The sequence below is a fragment of the Nerophis lumbriciformis genome, linkage group LG08 (genome assembly GCF_033978685.3).
Source record: "Nerophis lumbriciformis linkage group LG08, RoL_Nlum_v2.1, whole genome shotgun sequence".
In the NCBI taxonomy this organism is placed as follows: Eukaryota; Metazoa; Chordata; class Actinopteri; order Syngnathiformes; family Syngnathidae; genus Nerophis; species Nerophis lumbriciformis.
In genome coordinates, this window is record NC_084555.2 from 56,545,001 (window position 1) to 56,563,989 (window position 18,989).

Genomic DNA, 18,989 nt, shown 5'->3' on the forward strand with positions numbered 1-18,989 from the left:
GACAATGCAAAAGACTGTGTTGAGAAATGGAAAGTGTCATACAAGCACATGCTTCAAAGACACGAAAAGAAGAAGAAGAAGTTATCATGACATGATTTTACCACGGGGGCAGTACCTCTGGATTGGCAGACCGGGGTGGTGGTTCCTCTCTTTAAAAAGGGGAACCGGAGGGTGTGTTCTAACTATCGTGGGATCACACTCCTCAGCCTTCCCGGTAAGGTCTATTCAGGTGTACTGGAGAGGAGGCTACGCCGGATAGTCGAACCTCGGATTCAGGAGGAACAGTGTGGTTTTGGTCCTGGTGGTGGAACTGTGGACCAGCTCTATACTCTCGGCAGGGTCCTTGAGGGTGCATGGGAGTTTGCCCAACCAGTCTACATGTGCTTTGTGGACTTGGAGAAGGCATTGGACCGTGTCCCTCGGGAAGTCCTGTGGGGAGTGCTCAGAGAGTATGGGGTTTCGGACTGTCTGATTGTGGCGGTCCGCTCCCTGTATGATCAGTGTCAGAGCTTGGTTCGCATTGCCGGCAGTAAGTCGGACACGTTTCCGGTGAGGGTTGGACTCCGCCAAGGCTGCCCTTTGTCACCCATTCTGTTCATAACTTTTATGGACAGAATTTCTAGGCGCAGTCAAGGCGTTGAGGGGATCTGGTTTGGTGGCTGCAGGATTAGGTCTCTGCTTTTTGCAGATGATGTGGTCCTGATGGCTTCATCTGGCCAGGATCTTCAGCTCTCACTGGATCTCACTGGTTCTCGCCCGGAAAAGGGTGGAGTGCCATCTCCGGGTTGGGGAGGAGATCTTGCCCCAAGTGGAGGAGTTCAAGTACCTCGGAGTCTTGTTCACGAGTGAGGGAAGAGTGGATGGTGAGATCGACAGGCGGATCGGTGCGGCATCTTCAGTAATGCGGACGCTGTATCGATCCGTTGTGGTGAAGAAGGAGCTGAGCCGGAAGGCAAAGCTCTCAATTTACCGGTCGATCTACGTTCCCATCCTCACCTATGGTCATGAGCTTTGGGTTATGACCGAAAGGACAAGATCACGGGTACAAGCGGCCCAAATGAGTTTCCTCCGCCGGGTGGCGGGGCTCTCCCTTAGAGATAGGGTGAGAAGCTCTGTCATCCGGGGGGAGCTCAAAGTAAAGCCACTGCTCCTCCACATTGAGAGGAGCCAGATGAGGTGGTTCGGGCATCTGGTCAGGATGCCACCCGAGCGCCTCCCTAAGGAGGTGTTTAGGGCATGTCCGACCGGTAGGAGGCCACGAGGAAGACCCAGGACACATTGGGAAGACTATCTCTCCCGGCTGGCCTGGGAACGCCTCGGGATCCCCCGGGAGGAGCTGGACGAAGTGGCTGGGGAGAGGGAAGTCTGGGCTTCCCTGCTTAGGCTGCTGCCCCCGCGACCCGACCTCGGATAAGCGGAAGAAGATGGATGGATGGATGGATGGATTTTACCACTTGGGAATAGATTTTCTGATATGTGGCCCCTGAGCTAAAATGAGTTTGAAGCTTTGAGTCTGTCGGCATAACCCCAAATATGTTTTTTTTTAGCATTTTTTTTAAAGTAAATGATTGCATATTGCTGCGATGAGCTGGCGACTTGTCCAGGGTGTACCCCGCCTTCCGCCCGATTGTAGCTGAGATAGGCTCCAGCACCCCCCGCAACCCCGAAGAGAATAAACGGTAGAAAATGGATGGATGGAGGGATTGCATATTATTCTAGTGTGTCACATTGAGAGCAGAATATGTTGATTGACAGTCTCAAAGTAACATGTCTTAATTCACTCATTATTTTTGCAGTTTTATACATATATATATATTAGAAATGCGCGGATAGGCAATTATTTCATCCGCAACCGCATCAGAAAGTCGTCAACCATCCGCAATCCACCCGATCTAACATTTGATCAGAACCGCATCCGCCCGCATCCGCCCGTTGTTATATATCTAATATAGACGATGCAAGGCATTAGTGAGGTTATAAAGCTTTTGCCTGTTAAAGAAAGGAGACTGATCCAATGCAGCACAGACATTCGCGTGCCACGCTGTCACGACCCAGACGCACACCAGTGCGCAATCATATGGGAGCCGCGCTGAGCGCACCTCCAAGCGCGTCTCGCTGCCGGCGACGGCCGGGTATATGGGCCCGACGCTCCAGCGCCATCCATTTTCAGGGCTAGTTGATTCGGCAGGTGGGTTGTTACACACTCCTTAGCGGGTTCCGACGTCCTGCTGTCTACATCAATCAGGGTGAGCCCCACCCCTTTCGTGAGCGCACTGCGTGCGGAGTGACCCCTGTTACGCGCCCCCGGCAACAGGGGTGGCGGGCAGGTAAGCTGCGCGGGCGGAGCGCGCGGAGTGACCCCTGTTACGAGCCCCCAGCCACGGGGGTGGCGGGCAGGTAAGCTGCTTACCTGCTGCGCGTGACGCCGGCCGCGGCGAAGGCGGACGAGGCGGGGTGTCGGTGCGGTGGGCGCGGTGGTGACCCTGGACGTGCGTCGGGCCCTTCTCGCGGATCGCCTCAGCTACGGCTCCCGGTGGGGCCCTCTCGGGGGAAGGGGCCTCGGTCCCGGACCCCGGCGAGGCGTCCCTTCTCCGCTCCGTAAAAGTGTCCATCTCTATTTTTTTTTTTCTTCTGTTGTGGCATATGCAGCAGGTGCCTGCTCGTTTTTCGTATGTGGGTAACAACATTTAACTATGTATATATATTTACCAATTGGTTTAACTGCCACCCGCCTGAATCTATTTAAAATCTAATTTTTTTTTATTTCAACCGCCCGACCCGACCCAACCCACGGATAAAATCTAATTTTTTTTAATTTCATCCGCCCGATCCGCGGATAATCCGCGGACTCCGCGGTTGTGCCCGCAAACCGCGCATCTCTAATATATATACAAACCCTGTTTCCATATGAGTTGGGAAATTGTGTTAGATGTAAATATAAACGGAATACAATGATTTGCAAATCCTTTTCAAGCCATATTCAGTTGAATATGCTACAAAGACAACATATTTGATGTTCAAACTCATAAACTTTTTTTTTTTTTTGCAAATAATCATTAACTTTAGAATTTGAAGCCAGCAACACGTGACAAAGAAGTTGGGAAAGGTGGCAATAAATACTGATAAAGTTGAGGAATGCTCATCAAACACTTATTTGGAACATCCCACAGGTGAGCAGGCTAATTGGGAACAGGTGGGTGCCATGATTGGCTATAAAAGTAGATTCCATGAAATGCTCAGTCATTCACAAACAAGGATGGGGCGAGGGTCACCACTTTGTCAACAAATGCGTGAGCAAATTGTTGAACAGTTTAAGAAAAACCTTTCTCAAGCAGCTATTGCAAGGAATTCAGGGATTTCACCATCTACGCTCCGTAATATCATCAAAGGGTTCAGAGAATCTGGAGAAATCACTGCACGTAAGCAGCTAAGCCCGTGACCTTCCATCCCTCAGGCTGTACTGCATCAACAAGCCACATCAGTGTGTAAAGGATATCACCACATGGGCTCAGGAACACTTCAGAAACCCACTGTCAGTAACTACAGTTGGTCGCTACATCTGTAAGTGCAAGTTAAAACTCTCCTATGCAGTGTTTCCCACACATTCATTTATTTGTGGCGGCCCGCCACGAAAGAATTATGTCCGCCACAAATGGATTTTTCAGCTTTTGACTCGCTCGACCGCTCATAAAAGCAATGGGACTGTCTGTGAATGTTGCTTGTAGTTACAACTCCGGTGCAGTAGGTGGCGGTATGCATTGTAACTCCACCAATAGCACTTAATTCACCTGGTGGGCCAGAAGAAGAAGAAGAAGAAGAGGGACGGACGGACGGGACCAAAATACTCGCCGACTACTTTTCATAATGATGGCGCTTCCTACGTTTCTACCTCAAACGTCCAAAAGCTGCTGAAAGCCTTGATCCAGGATGCCATGGGGAAAAAAACTTAAATGGTGCCTTTTGGCGATAGTTAGCAGCTTGGTGGCTCATAGCCGGCTAGCTAACGCTTGCTAGCGTGGTAGCATTGCTTCATTTTTACAGGTGTTCTAGGTAGATAGGTTATAGCTGCATCGCTCGCGGCTCGTCATATATTTAATGTTAATCCGTGATTTCACCGAGCGTTTCACTGACGGTTTCGCCTGACGCTGCTTCATTAACACCGCCGCTGTTTGACTCGGTCACCTGTTTTCATACCGACGAGCTAACGTGTCCAGGTTATAACCCTGTTGTCTATAAACACACATGGACTGAAGCTAAATTGTCCACTGTCCACTGCAGCATGTGAATGCAATGAAAAGAATACAATCTGAGCCAACCAGCTGTTAAAATGTTGTCCAGGTTAATGTTTTGGCCATTAAAGGCCCTTCATTTCAAGATTTCAACTGTGATCGGGCTTTAAACAGGTGGCTGACCTGTTCAGATGAGTGTAACTGCTACTGCTCAAATAATGTCAAATAGCATTTAATTGTACATGTATGCAATGCCATTTAAATGTAATTATAGATAATAATAATAATAATAATAAATACTGTGTAGTGTTGTAAATAGTCAACGGGAAGGATTCTAGTAAGATATAAGCCATGAGCACTACACAGCCAGAAAAAAACCTAGGCAGGACAAGTACAAATATTGGGGCAAGTAGATTTGAGAAGTCGGGCAAGTAGAAAAAAACCTTAACGTTGAACCCTGCATGTGTTGAGCTGCTGGTTAGACGGCACTGTACATAGAGCGCTTCTGCTCGTTAGTAATAAATTCTAATGTTGGATGTTCACTCCTTCACACAGATGAGTATAGAAAAATATTTTCAACGGCCGAAAAGGGCTGGACTTGGAGAGGAGGTAGGCCTACAGTCCGGACCACAGGTGCGACCTGTTCAGCAGGAGGAGGAGGAGGAGGAGATTGACTGACTGTGGCAGGACACCTCTGCCTCTGTTTCACTTCATGTTGCTGGTAAATAATATGGTTGTAGTAGTAGGCTAAAGTTAAATGATTTAGTATTCACTAATTAAAGGGGCAGAGCTTTAAGAGACATTTTAGCTTTTATATTTTATAAGATACATTTTTTGTAAGAACCACAATTAATAAATATATTTCAGTGAATCACTAATTGTTCAAATGTGTATATAAATATGTACATAAAATGTTGTAATTACATTCCAACTCCGCGTTCTTCTTGGTCATCGCCGCTGCCGCCCCCCCGCCGACCACACCACCACAAATAGATGCCTGTCCTGTGGGAAACACTGCTATGCAAGGTGAAAACCATTTATCAACAACACCCAGAAACGCCGTCAGCTTCGCTGGGCCTGAGCTCATCTAAGATGGACTGATACAAAGTGGAAAAGTGTTCTGTGGTCTGACGAGTCCACATTTCAAATTGTTTTTGGAAACTGTGGACGTCGTGTCCTCCGGACCAAAGAGGAAAAGAACCATCCGGATTGTTATAGGCGCAAAGTGTAAAAGGCAGCATGTGTGATGGTATGGGGGTGTATTAGTGGCCAAGACATGGGTAACTTACACATCTGTGAAGGCACCATTAATGCTGAAAGGTACATACAGCTTTTGGAGCAACGTATGTTGCCATCCAAGCAACGTTACCATGGACGCCCCTGCTTATTTCAGCAAGACAATGCCGAGCCACGTGTTACATCAACGTGGCTTCATAGTAAAAGAGTGTGGGTACTAGACTGGCCTGCCTGTAGTCCAGACCTGTCTCCCATTGAAAATGTGTGGCGCATTATGAAGCCTAAAATAGCAGAAGGGAGACCCCCGGACTGTTGAACAACTTAAGCTGTACATCAAGCAAGAATGGGAAAGAATTCCACCTGAGAAGCTTAAAAAATGTGTCTCCTCAGTTCCCAAACCTTTACTGAGTGTTGTTAAAAGGAAAGGCCATGTAACACAGTGGTGAACATGCCCTTTCCCAACTACTTTGTCACGTGTTGCAGCCATGAAATTCTAAGTTAATTATAATTTGCAAAAAAATAATTAAGTTTATGAGTTTGAACATCAAATATGTTGTCTTTGTAGCATATTCAACTGAATATGGCTTGAAAAGGATTTGCAAATCATTGTATTCCGTTTATATTTACATCTAACACAATTTCCCAACTCATATGGAAACGGGGTTTGTATAAAATATTAAAAAAATCGCAATTTGGATGAGAAATATCATGTAGTTACCACACATTACATTTTTTTTTTTTGTCCTGTCCAGCTATACAGACAAATCATATAGTAGATGTAGATGCCCACATCTGACTTCTCTTCTTGCCTTATTTGTATTTGACTTTATTAAATGTATTTATATTATCATTTGGTGCAGTCGGGCCGGAGCAGGAGGGGATAAACAACAACAACAACAACAACATCAATAAATAGGATAAGTACAAATATGATGGTAAAAGTGATATCAAAGAAGCAGTTAGTGAAATAAATAATAATACAGAAATGACAATGAGCATTATTACACTACAAATGGATCGATACAAATACCAATAGAAATATCACTATTGATAATGAACAATACCAATAATTGACCTCTATTAGTTGTTCAAATGCCACAATACATATACGTAATGATAAGTAGAGATACAAAAGAAAGCAGAACAAGAAGGAGAAGGAACCTACATTAACATTGTTTAATAATTATTCTCATTTATTTCATTTTGTAGTCAGATGTTTTTATTTGATGTGCTTCTTTTCACCCAGAAACATGCAAAAGCAGTTTTGCGATTCTAAATTTCCAACCTTTTATAGCCTTGAACAGAGAAGAGAATTTAGGAGGATTGTTGATGGCAGAAAAGTGAGAGAAAAGCAGTGGACTCAGCAGAAAAGGAAGCTAAAAAGAAGAGTGTGGAAGACAAAATGCTGGACTCCACATTGACTTTGTAGAAGTACGACTTATTGGCTTACATACGTTGACAATAAAGTGCATTTTGTTGACACTTGATATTTGTGGGAAACATCCAGTGAGACTGAAGCAGCAGTTTTAAATGACAGTCTTTTATTTTGACAGAAGGCCGAGGTGTAAAGTTTCTGCTCTCACAAGTTCAGCCACGGGAAGAAGAAAAGGCAAAATAGTGCAGCCTGTGAAAGTTACACACAAGTCAAAAGTGTTGGACAGAAAACATTCCCAACATGTGACGACACGCTGGCGACAAGTGAGTGAAACATGTTCCACGTGCACGCGCTCGTGTCCACGTCACTAAGAGCAGGAACTGCTAAGTCAGCATCAAGCAGTTGGTTACTGGACGCCATTCCACATTACCTCAAACTACGGAACATCACTAAGGCTGCAGCTAACGATTATTTTTCTATCGATTAATCTATAGATTATTTTTTTCGATTAATCGGTTAATCTATAGATTATTTTTTTCGATTAATCTATAGATTATTTTTCCTTTTACCGATTATTTTTTTAATTTAAAATGAAGATGAAAAAATAAATGTTGGCCAGTTTTTTTCAAAAGGCATGACTTTTATTTACAAAAAAAAAAAGTATGGCCACTCAGTCAACATTGACAACAACATGACAAAATATTCTGTAACAATGTAAACATTTAAAACTTTTAACATTTAACAAAATTAAAAGTAGCTTATTTGCTTTTTAATGTGCAAATATAAAAGTAAACATCCAGTGCAAATCTTAATATTCTGCAATAGTATAAGCATTTCAAAAGTAAAAGTATTGCTTATTTTGCTTTAAAATGTGCAAAAATAAAGATAAACATCCAATACAAAAAAGTGCAAAAGGAAATATTCTGTAACAGTGTAAACATTTCAACAAAAGTAAAAGTATTGCTTATTTTGCTTAATAACGCAACAATGATAGTATGATTAAAGTGAAAGTTAATTGTTGGTTTGTACATAGTATATGTAACTGTTAATGTTGTAAAAGGTATTTGCACAATTAGTTAACGTTAGCGTTAAAGAGGAGCGCGTCTTTGTAAACACTGAACAGGCACGCCAAACGCGCCTCTCAGAGCGAAACAGTGTTTTAGTTTATGAATTTACAACGCAGATACAAATGACACATTCATGTTTTTGTGTAATGATGACAACGTATACTCACGCGGACGATTGACTAGTTGATGGTGATGGCAAGAACGCTGTCGGGTGTTTTCTTTTCAAATGTTCCTTCATAGCCGTTGTGCTGCTATGATAGGCCATTTCCGCTCGACACAGTGTGCATACAACAACTGTCAAGTGTTTTGCTTTTTTCGCTGTGCTTATCCCACACTTGAAGGGATGTACCAATGCTGAATGTGGCTTCTGGATTTCACTCAAAAGACCAGACCGTAGTTACTTATTCCTTTTATTTTCCTTTAGTTTGCAACAGTTTATCCAATGAAGAAACAGCTTCTTTTTTCTTCTTTAGTCTTTTTAGCAGTCTTTAGCAGTGTTAGTAGACTTTAGTTTCTTTAGCTGTCATTAGTAGCCTTTAGCTTCTTTAGTAGGTGAAAAACCTTTAAGGACAAAACACCACAAGATTAACATGCTGTAAAAAAATCAATCAATTATCAATACCATAATTTACAATTATTAATTAGGCTATCAAACTCTTAACCATTAAACAAGTGCAAGAAAATGGACACATCTTTTCCCTTTAAGTTAAAACAGATTTTAAATAAATGGTCTCAACATAAATGCACCAAGATACATATAAAATACATTTAAACCCAGAAACACAATAGATAAATGCAGCAGAAAACCCAATATGCAAATACATAAATACCTAACCAATTAACCACCTATTTAGATACATATTTAAAATCAATATTCAATATAAATTTATTATCAATTTAGCAGTGAAACACTCAATCTTAAACGCTGTCTACTGGTAGAAAAATGCCCCTTTTTCTACGCCCTCACCAACACAGTTAAATCCAACACTTTAAATTGAGCGACTTCACCCTCCTGATGAAGCAAACTGCTCCAACATTTATCAAACTAAGCAAAGAATATCAACACTAAACAACAGTTACATAACACACTGTGTGTATTTAGCCTCCAGACTAAGCACGCTACATGCACACAACTCCCCCCCCCCCCATCTCACCAGCGCAACAGGTGCGCCACACCCACGAAGAGAAATATTAAATCTTACATACTTTTGTCACAACTCTGGGTTATCTGTAATGAACTAAACCTTTTTCCACTCTGCGCTGGCGTCTTTTGTACTCCTTGATTTGACACAGCGGTCTAATTACCGGGCTCGCGCACCAGCAGATGAGACGGGAGCGCGCCGCGTTATACCTGCGCGTGAACGTAAACTGATCGGCTCTGATCATATAAGCCGACTGGCCGAAATAATGCCGAATTATATACATTTCCTGGGGTTGCCTAGGTGAATAGGGATGCGGATGTGCTCTAAGATAAAATATAATTTTATTAAGTGGGGTTTGGCTGGTTGCTAAGCAGCCACGGTTGCGAGCTCGCGCGTCAGCTGACGAGACAGCTGTTCGCCGCTACAACATTATTAGGCCGTTTATTGAAATACTTCCACACTTTTGACGACTTTTGGCGTGCTTTTTCCCCCCTCGCTCGCACCGCTCGCATCGTCTGCTTTGCGCTCCGCCATGACGGCAGTGTGACGTAAATATGCGACGCGTCGACGCATAAAAATGACGTCGAAGTATTTACGTAACCGATGACGTCGACTACGTCGACGCGTCGTTTCAGCCTTAAACATCACCAGGGTCAAAAGCGTTCATCGCGCTTTAAAAAAAAGAAGCTAAAACACTGGCGGTTGCACATGGACGTTAGCCGCTAGCTGGCTAGCCATGTCTTAAAGCGCCTCTTCCTGAGGGTTAGAACTTCACCTTTTCTCCCTTTTCTGTCTACACACTGTGTCTGCTTGTAAGTACTCTGTGTGTGTGCGCTGCCCAACATGCTCCTCTGCTTGTATGGCGCTCAGCATCAAGGGTTGGAAGTGGGGGTTAAGTCACCAAAATCATTCTCGTGCTGCTGCTCACTGCTCCCCTCGCCTCCCTAGGGGGTGAAACGAGGGAATGGGTCTAATGCAGAAGGTAATTTCACCACACGGAGTGTGTGTGTGAGACTATCAGTGGTACTTTAAGTTAAAAACCAGCAATGTCACGACGTGCCTGCAAAACTAAAAATATGGCGAAGCGGTACTTTTCAAACAGAATATAGTACCCTTTTTGATTCATTAGTACCGCAATACTATACTAGTACCGCTATACCGTACAACCCTACATTGCATGCTTAAATAACTTACTGCAAATTAATATCAGATCCAAATTACGGTTATCAGCCTCTTTGACTACCGTATTTTCCGCACTATTAGCCGCACCTAAAAACCACAAATTTACTCAAAAGCTGACAGTGCGGCTTTTAACCCTGTGCGCTTTATATATGGATTAATATTACGATTCATTTTCATAAAGTTTCGATCTCGCAACTTCGGTAAACAGCCGCCATCTTTTTTCCCGGTAGAACAGGAAGCGCTTCTTCTTCTACGCAAGCAACCGCCAAGGTAAGCACCCGCCCCCATAGAACAGGAAGCGCTTCTTCTTCTACTGTAAGCAACCACCCGCCCGCGTAGAAGAAGAAAAAGCGCGCGGATATACCGTACGTTTCATTTCCTTTGTGTGTTTACATCTGTAAAGACCACAAAATGGCTCCTACTAAGCGTCAGGGATCCGGTTGATGAAAAGACGCAATCTCTCCATCCGCACACAGATTACTATTTCACAGCAACTGATATTCCTGTGAACCGCACTGTGGATACAACGGGAGCACGTACGGTGAATATTCGCACCACAGGGAATGAGAAGTCATCCTTCACTGTGGTTCTAGCTTGCCATGCTAATGGCCAGAAACTTCCACCCATGGTGATATTCAAAAGGAAGACCTTGCCAAAAGAGACCTTTCCAGCCGGCGTCATCATAAAAGCTAACTCGAAGGGATGGATGAAGAAAAGATGAGCGAGTGGTTAAGGTAAGTTTAAGTTTACGCGAAGAGGCCGGGTGGCTTTTTTCACGCAGCTCTGTCCATGTTGATATACGTATGTTTGTGATTGCACATTTGCGTACATTTTGGGAGTGAACAGAGTTGTTAGAACGCTGGTTTTTAATATATTATTAAAGTTTGACTGACCTATCTGACTGTTTTTTTGACATTCCTTTAGCGCAGTTAGATGCGGCTTACAACACCGGGCGGCTTATAGGTGGACAAAGTTTTGAAATATGCCGTTCATTGAAGGCGCGGCTTTTAACCCAGGGCGCCTTATGGTGCGGAAAATACGGTACTAATAATCAGTATCGCTATGCGCTACACCAGGGGTGCTCATTACGTCGATCGCGAGCTACCGGTCGATCACGGAGGGTGTGTCAGTCGATCACCAGCCAGGCATTAAAAAAATTGTCCTAAAAATGAGCGATCATAAATCTTCACTATGACGTCACTTTCGTCACTTGATTGACATTCACGGCACCCGAGGGTCTTCTGAGATGAGCTTGTGCACAAGCTAGCAAGCTACGGAGTTTGCCGACAATGTATTTCTTGTAAAGTGTATACAAAGGAGTACGGAAGCTGGACAAATAAGATGCCAAAAACCAACCACTTTCATGTGGTATTGGACAGAAAGGAGGACTTTTTTTCTCCTCCATTCGAAAATGTGGACGTTATCAGCACCACTGTCTGATTCCAATCAATGCAAGTCATCACAATCAGGTAATACACCAACTTATATTCTTGTCTTCATGAAAGAAAGGAATCTATATGTGTTAAACATGCTTGTATTATCTTTAAACACTTTTAACTTGTATTATCTTTAAACACCTTTAACTTATTAACAATATTAACTATATGTTAAACATGCTTGCATTATCTTTAAACACTTTTAACTTATTAACAATATTAATTATATGTGTTAAACATGCTTGTATTATCTTTAAACACCTTTAATTTATTAACAATATTAACTATATGTGTTAAACATGCTTGCATTATCTTTAAACACCTTTAACTTATTAACAATAATAACTATATGTGTTAAACATGCTTGTATTATCATTAAACACCTTTAATTTATTAACAATATTAACTATATGTGTTAAACATGCTTGAATTATCTTTAAACACCTTTAACTTGTTAACAATATTAACTATATGTGTTAAACATGCTTGTATTATCATTAAACACCTTTAACTTGTTAACAAAAACATATATTTCATAAATAAGTAAATATAAATGATATATATGAATGAGGTAGATCTCCACGACTTGATCAATTGAAAAGTAGCTCGCCTGCAGAAAAAGTGTGAGCACCCCTGCGCTACACAATGATCAGTTGATGATGAATAACTTTAAAATGATGGTAATGGGAAGTGTTCGTGTACGGGTGGAAAAGTGAAAAGTACAATTCCTATCAGTGGGAATGTTGGACCCTCCATTCAGTCAACAACACCCGCTGACAAAGAAGGGAGCACACCCTTTGTTGTAGTGCCATGGTCATGACAGCCTCTTATCATCGTCCTCCGCACTAAAAATAATGGCCACCTCCCCCACCTCCACTGCAGAGTGCCGGAATGTTCTCAGTATCTGCTGGGGGGGGGGGGGGGGGCAGGGGGGCGTGTCTGAGATGACGTGCACAACAACACATCTGATAGTGCGACCTGGCCAGGATGTGACAGGAAAAAGTTATTATCTCCGCTTTCTGCTACTTCCTGCTTCCTGTGCTGTTGTCCTGGCAACGGCCAGCCTGCTTGCTATTCTCTCTCTGTGTGTGCATGTGGAATGTTCATGAGTGGGCGTGCACACATGTGGACACACCCTCCTCCATGTCGAATGTTCATTAGTGGGCGTGCACACTTGTGGACACACCCTCCTCCATGTGGAATGTTCATGAGTGGGCGTGCACACATGTGGACACACCCTCCTCCATGTCAAATGTTCACTAGTGGGCGTGCACACATGTGGACACACCCTCCTCCATGTGGAATGTTCATTAGTGGGCGTGCACACATGTGGACACACCCTCCTCCATGTCAAATGTTCATGAGTGGGCGTGCACACATGTGGACACACCCTCCTCCATGTGGAATGTTCACTAGTGGGCGTGCACACATGTGGACACACCCTCCTCCATGTGGAATGTTCACTAGTGGGCGTGCACACATGTGGACACACCCTCCTCCATGTGGGCGAATGAGGAGGAAAAGAAGGAGGATTTGATGAAAACAAAAAAAGAAAAGAAAGGAATAGGATTGATGAAAGGAAGGAAGGAAGGAAGGGAGGAAGGAAGGAAGGAGAAGGAGATGAAGAAAGAAAATAAAAAAGAAAAGGAGAAGGAGAAAAAAATTGAGAAGGAAGAAGAGAAGAAGGAGGAGGAGGAAAAGAAGGAGAAGAAGAAAGAAAATAAAGAAGAAAAGGAGAAGTAGGAGAAGAGGAGAAGGAAAAGGAGGAAGAATGACAGAGGAGAACGAGGACGACAACGACCAGAAGAAGGAGATAAAGAAGAAGGAGGAGAAGAAGAGGAGAAGAAGGAAGAAGAGGAAGGACGACGGAGGAGAACGAGGATGACGACGAGGAGTAAGAGAAGAATAAAAAAAAGAACAAAAAGAAAAAGAAGAAAAGGAGAATGAGAAGAACAAAAAGGAGAACAAAAAGAAGGAGAAGGAAAAAAAGAAGGAGGAAGAGAATGACAAGAAGAGAAAGGAGAACAAAAAGAGGAAAAAGAATGAGGAGAATGAGAAGAAGAAAAAGGAAAACAAAAAGAATAAGAAGGAAATAATGAGGAGAATGAGAAGAAGAAAAAGCAGAACAAAAAGAAGAAGAAAAATAGAAGAAGAAGAAAAAGGAGGAGGATGAGAAGAAGAAAAATTAAAAGAAGAAGAAAAGAGGAAGAAGAAGAAGAAAAAGAAAGAGGAGGAGAATGAGAAGAAAAAGGAGGAGGAGAATGAGAATGAGAAGAAGAAAAAGGAGAACAAAAAGAAGAAAAGAAGGAGGAGAAAGAGAAGAAAAAAATAAGAAAAATAAGAAAAGAAGGAGAAGAAGAAGAAAAAGAAGGACAATGAGAATGAGAAGAAAAAAAATAAAAAAAGAAGAAAAGAAGAAGGAGGAGAATGAGAAGAACAAAGAGGAGAACAAAAAGAAGAAGAAGAAAAGAAGAAGAAAAAGGAGGAGAATGAGCATGAGAAGAAGAAGAAGAAGAAGAAGAAGAAGAAGAAGGACAATGAGAATGAGAAGAAGAAAAAGAAAAAAGAAAAGAAGAAGAAAAAAGAGGAGGAGAATGAGAAGAAGAAAAAGGAGAAGAAAAAGAAGAAGAAAAAGAAGCAGAAGGAGAATGAGAAGAAGAAGAAAAAAAAGGAGAAGAAAAAGAAGAAGAAAATAAGAAGAAGAAAAAGAAGCAGGAGGAGAATAAGAAGAAGAAAAGAAGGAGGAAAAAGAAGTAGAAAGAGAAGAAAAAAGTGTGAAAGATGGCGGGAAGGCGAGTGGAAATTAAACACACCTCATGCACTTTTATTTTGCTCCACGTGCTCGATAAAATATTGATGTCATGATCATAATTCTGATCAGCACTTACTTCTAATTCTGATCAGCACTTACTTCTAATTCTGATCAGCACTTACTTCTAATTCTGATCAGCACTTCCTTCTAATTCTGATCAGCACTTAGTTCTAATTCTGATCAGCACTTAGTTCTAATTCTGATCAGCACTTAGTTCTAATTCTGATCAGCACTTAGTTCTAATTCTGATCAGGGCTGCAACTAACGGTTAATTTGATAATCGATTAATCTGTCGATTATTACTTCGATTAATCGATTAATAGTCGGATAAAAGAGACAAACTACATTTCTATCCTTTCCAGTATTTTATTGAAAGAAACAGCATACTGGCACCATGTTCTTTACACTTGCCAAATAAAACAAGGAAAATGTTACAAAAATGCACACTTTTGACACCCCTGCTATTGATAATAAAAAATTAAATGTGATAAATGTATGGATAAAAAGCAGAGCCTGTCGACGCATGCACGTTTATCATAACTCTCTCTCTCTCTCTCTCTGTCTCTGCCCCTCCCTCACCAATGCTGCTGTTGGTTTTGTTTTTAACCCCTTCTTAACCCTGAACATACATTGAAAATACACGCAACCCTAACTCAAAATGCCGGACATTTGAGGTATTTAAGAAACTCCGCCCTGACAGCTCCGCAAAAGAGGACATGTCCGGTGAAAAGAGGACGTCTGGTCAGTCTATCCTAGCCCGTTAGCTGCTAGCATGCTAGCAGCTAACGGGCTAGGATAGACTGCACGTACTGCACGTTGTTTACACAACGTGCAGTACGCTACTTAATATGTCCGTGTGGAAACTTGTTCGGTACACCTCCGCACCGAAACGAAACCCCCGTACTGAAACAGTTGGATACAAATACACGTACCGTTACACCCCTATTATTTTGATTATTGTTTCTCAGCTGTTTGTAAATGTTGCAGTTTATAAATAAAGGTTAAAATAAAATAAAAAAACGTAGCCTCTGCGCATGCACATAGCATAGATCCAACGAATCAATGACTAAATTAATCGCCAACTATTTTTATAATCGATTTTAATCGATTAGTTGTTGCAGCCCTAATTCTGATCAGCACTTAGTTCCCTGACATCATCTACTTGTTAGTAAATGTGCTCAAAAGGAGCACTTTCTCATGCACTCCCAATCATTATTACATATATCAAATAGAGAATAATGATTGCCTGCCAAGGTTAGTTATGTTCTATAAAAGCCCTCATGGTTAAACAGCCAAGTGGGCGTGGCCTAATGTAGCATCCTATAATCAGCTAGAATACTTTCAATGTAATAAAAGCAGAACAAATTCATCCATGATGGGATGATACCAAAACAATTAATCCTGATCATTTTTTGTCATAGCGCCCAGCCCTGCAGGCCCTGGCCATACATATCACTCGGGCAGTATCGCTCATATCAACCTTCATGCTTAAACATTTCAGATACATATCACTAGGGCAGTATCGCTCATATCAACATCTTTAAATGATTACATTTCTAATCACAGCTGAAATCCAACACATAAATGATTCCCTATTATTACAAATAAAATGTCCAATAAAGTCAACAATACAAAATAACTAAACAAAAGCAATACTATTGGCTACTACTTCCTAAGTTTGTAAACGTCAAAAACATTTTTGTGATAGTAAAAAACATCGATCTAATCCGTGTAGTATCAACCAAATGCTGATATTATACATGGTATCAATACTGTTATTATCATCCCACCTTTGTTTACATTCTAGAACTCTAGCTGAGCAGTTAGCATGGCTTCTTGTATCTGTAGTGTAGCATGTTTAGCTAGTCCTCGTCCTCCAGTGATAATGGTACTTGTAATAAGTGATTATTACATTTTAACAGAAGTGTAGATAGAACATGTTAAAAGAGAAAATAAGCAGATATTAACAGTAAATGAACAAGTAGATTAATAATTCATTTTCCACCACTTGTCCTTAATAATGTGTAGAAAATAATAGGTGTATAAATGACACAATGTTACTGCATAGACTAATTAGGAGTCTTTGTTTGTTTACTTACTACTAAAAGACAAGTTGTCTATTTTATTTAAGGACTAAATGACAATAATAAACATATGTTTCATGTACCCTAAGACTTTTTGTTAAAATAAAGCCAATAACGCCATTTTTTGTCATCCCCTTTATTTAGAAAAGTATCGAAAAGTACCGAAATACATTTTGGTACCGGTACCAAAATATTGGTATCAGGACAACACTAGTACCAACACATAAAACATGTTTAATGATTATTTCAGAAAGCAAATGTTTTTATCCACAAACAAAGTGTTTTTTAGTACATGTTATATTTCATGAGCTGAATCAGAGCAAAAACACAAAGTCTGATTAAAAAAAATGTAGATATAAAATGTCTTTTTTCCTGATTAGATTAGTAAGTGTGTTTCTTCTCCCAGGTGGAACCAACAAAGACGTTCAGTGGCTGCCTGCGAGACCGCATTCAGGGCAGGGTTACTGTCACTAAGGCTGCTGCTTTTTATAAATGTTCTGTTTCAACTTCTATGCTCGTGTTAGCCATAGTTCTTTATTTTGATCTTCTAAGCTGCACTTCCAGCTGTGTGAGGGGGAAGTAGCACAACGCTCATTGAACATTAACGTCGTGAAGAGCCTGACCTTCGCCACCGTGGACAGGGATGGTCACACACACACACACACACACACACACACACACACACACACACACACACACACACACACACACACACACACACACACACACACACACACACACACACACACACACACAAACTTAAATGCTAACGTTACCATGCTAGCATCTAAAATGTGTCAAGCACCAAGTCATGTAACTATGAAGCTACCCAGAAACAAAGCCATTTATCAACAACACCCAGAAACGCCGCCGGCTTCGCTGGGCCCGAGCTCATCTAAGATGGACTGATGCAAAGTGGAAAAGTGTTCTGACGAGTCCACATTTCTAATTGTTTTTGGAAACTGTGGACGTCGTGTCCTCCGGACCAAAGAGGAAAAGAACCATGGGGACTGTTCTAGGGTGAAAGTGTAAAAGGCAGCATGTGTGATGGTATGGGGGTGTATTAGTGGCCAAGACATGGGTAACTTACACATCTGTGAAGGCACCATTAATGCTGAAAGGTACATACAGCTTTTGGAGCAACATATGTTGTTATCATGGACGCCCCTGCTTATTTCAGCAAGACGATGCCAAGCCACGTGTTACAACAGCATTGAAAATGTGTGGTGCAATATGAAGGCTAAAATATGAGAAGGGAGACTGTTGAACAACTTAAGCTGTACATCAAGCAAGAATGGGAAAGAATTCCACTTCAAGAATGTGTCTCCTCAGTTCCCAAACCTTTACTGAGTGTTGTTAAAAGGAAAGGCCATGTAACACACTGGTAAAAATGCCCCTGTGACAACTTTTTTGCAATGTGTTGCTGCCATTAAATTCTAAGTTAATGATTATTTGCAGAAATAAATGAAGTTTGTCAGTGTGAACATGAAATATCTTGTCTTTGCAGTCTATTCAATTGAATATAAGTTGAAAAAGATTTGTTGTATTCTCTTTTTATTGACCATTTACACAACGTGACAACTTGACTGCTTTTGGGGTTTGTACATTGACTGACCCATTTTGTTTTGGATTTAGCCTCTTTAATGTATACCGTAAATCCCGTTTCCATATGAGTTGGGAAATTGTGTTAGATGTAAATATAAACGGAATACAATGATTTGCAAATCCTTTTCAAGCCATATTCAGTTGAATATGCTACAAAGACAACATATTTGATGTTCAAACTCATAAACTTTTTTTTTTGCAAATAATCATTAACTTTAGAATTTGATGGCAGCAACACGTGACAAAGAAGTTGGGAAAGGTGGCAATAAATACTGATAAAGTTGAGGAATGCTCATCAAAGACTTATTTGGAACATCCCACAGGTGTGCAGGCTAATTGGGAACAGGTGGGTGCCATGATTGGGTAAAAAAACAGCTTCCCAAAAAATGCTCAGTCTTTCACAAGAAAGGATGGGGCGAGGTACACCCCTTTGTCCACAACTGCGTGAGCAAATAGTCAAACAGTTTAAGAACAACGTTTCTCAAAGTGCAATTGCAAGAAATGTAGGGATTTCACCATCTACGCTCCATAATATCATCAAAAGGTTCAGAGAATGTGGAGAAATCACTCCACGTAAGCAGCATGGCCAGAAACCAACATTGAATGACCGTGACCTTCCATCCTTCAATCGACAACCGACATCAATCTTTAAAGGATATCACCACATGGGCTCGGGAACACTTCAGAAAACCACTGTCACTAAATACAGTTGGTCACTACATCTGTAAGTGCAAGTTAAAGCTCTACTATGCAAAGCCAAAGCCATTTATCAACAACACCCAGAAACGCCACCGGCTTCTCTGGGCCCGAGATCATCTAAG

General features: G+C 41.6%; 1 protein-coding gene across 2 annotated transcripts in view; it reads right to left on the minus strand.

The window, feature by feature from the left end:
• Nucleotides 1–18,989, minus strand: part of pld1a (phospholipase D1a) — a 95,340-nt gene that overhangs the window by 54,173 nt on the left and 22,178 nt on the right. The gene's annotated exons all lie outside the window — the stretch shown is intronic.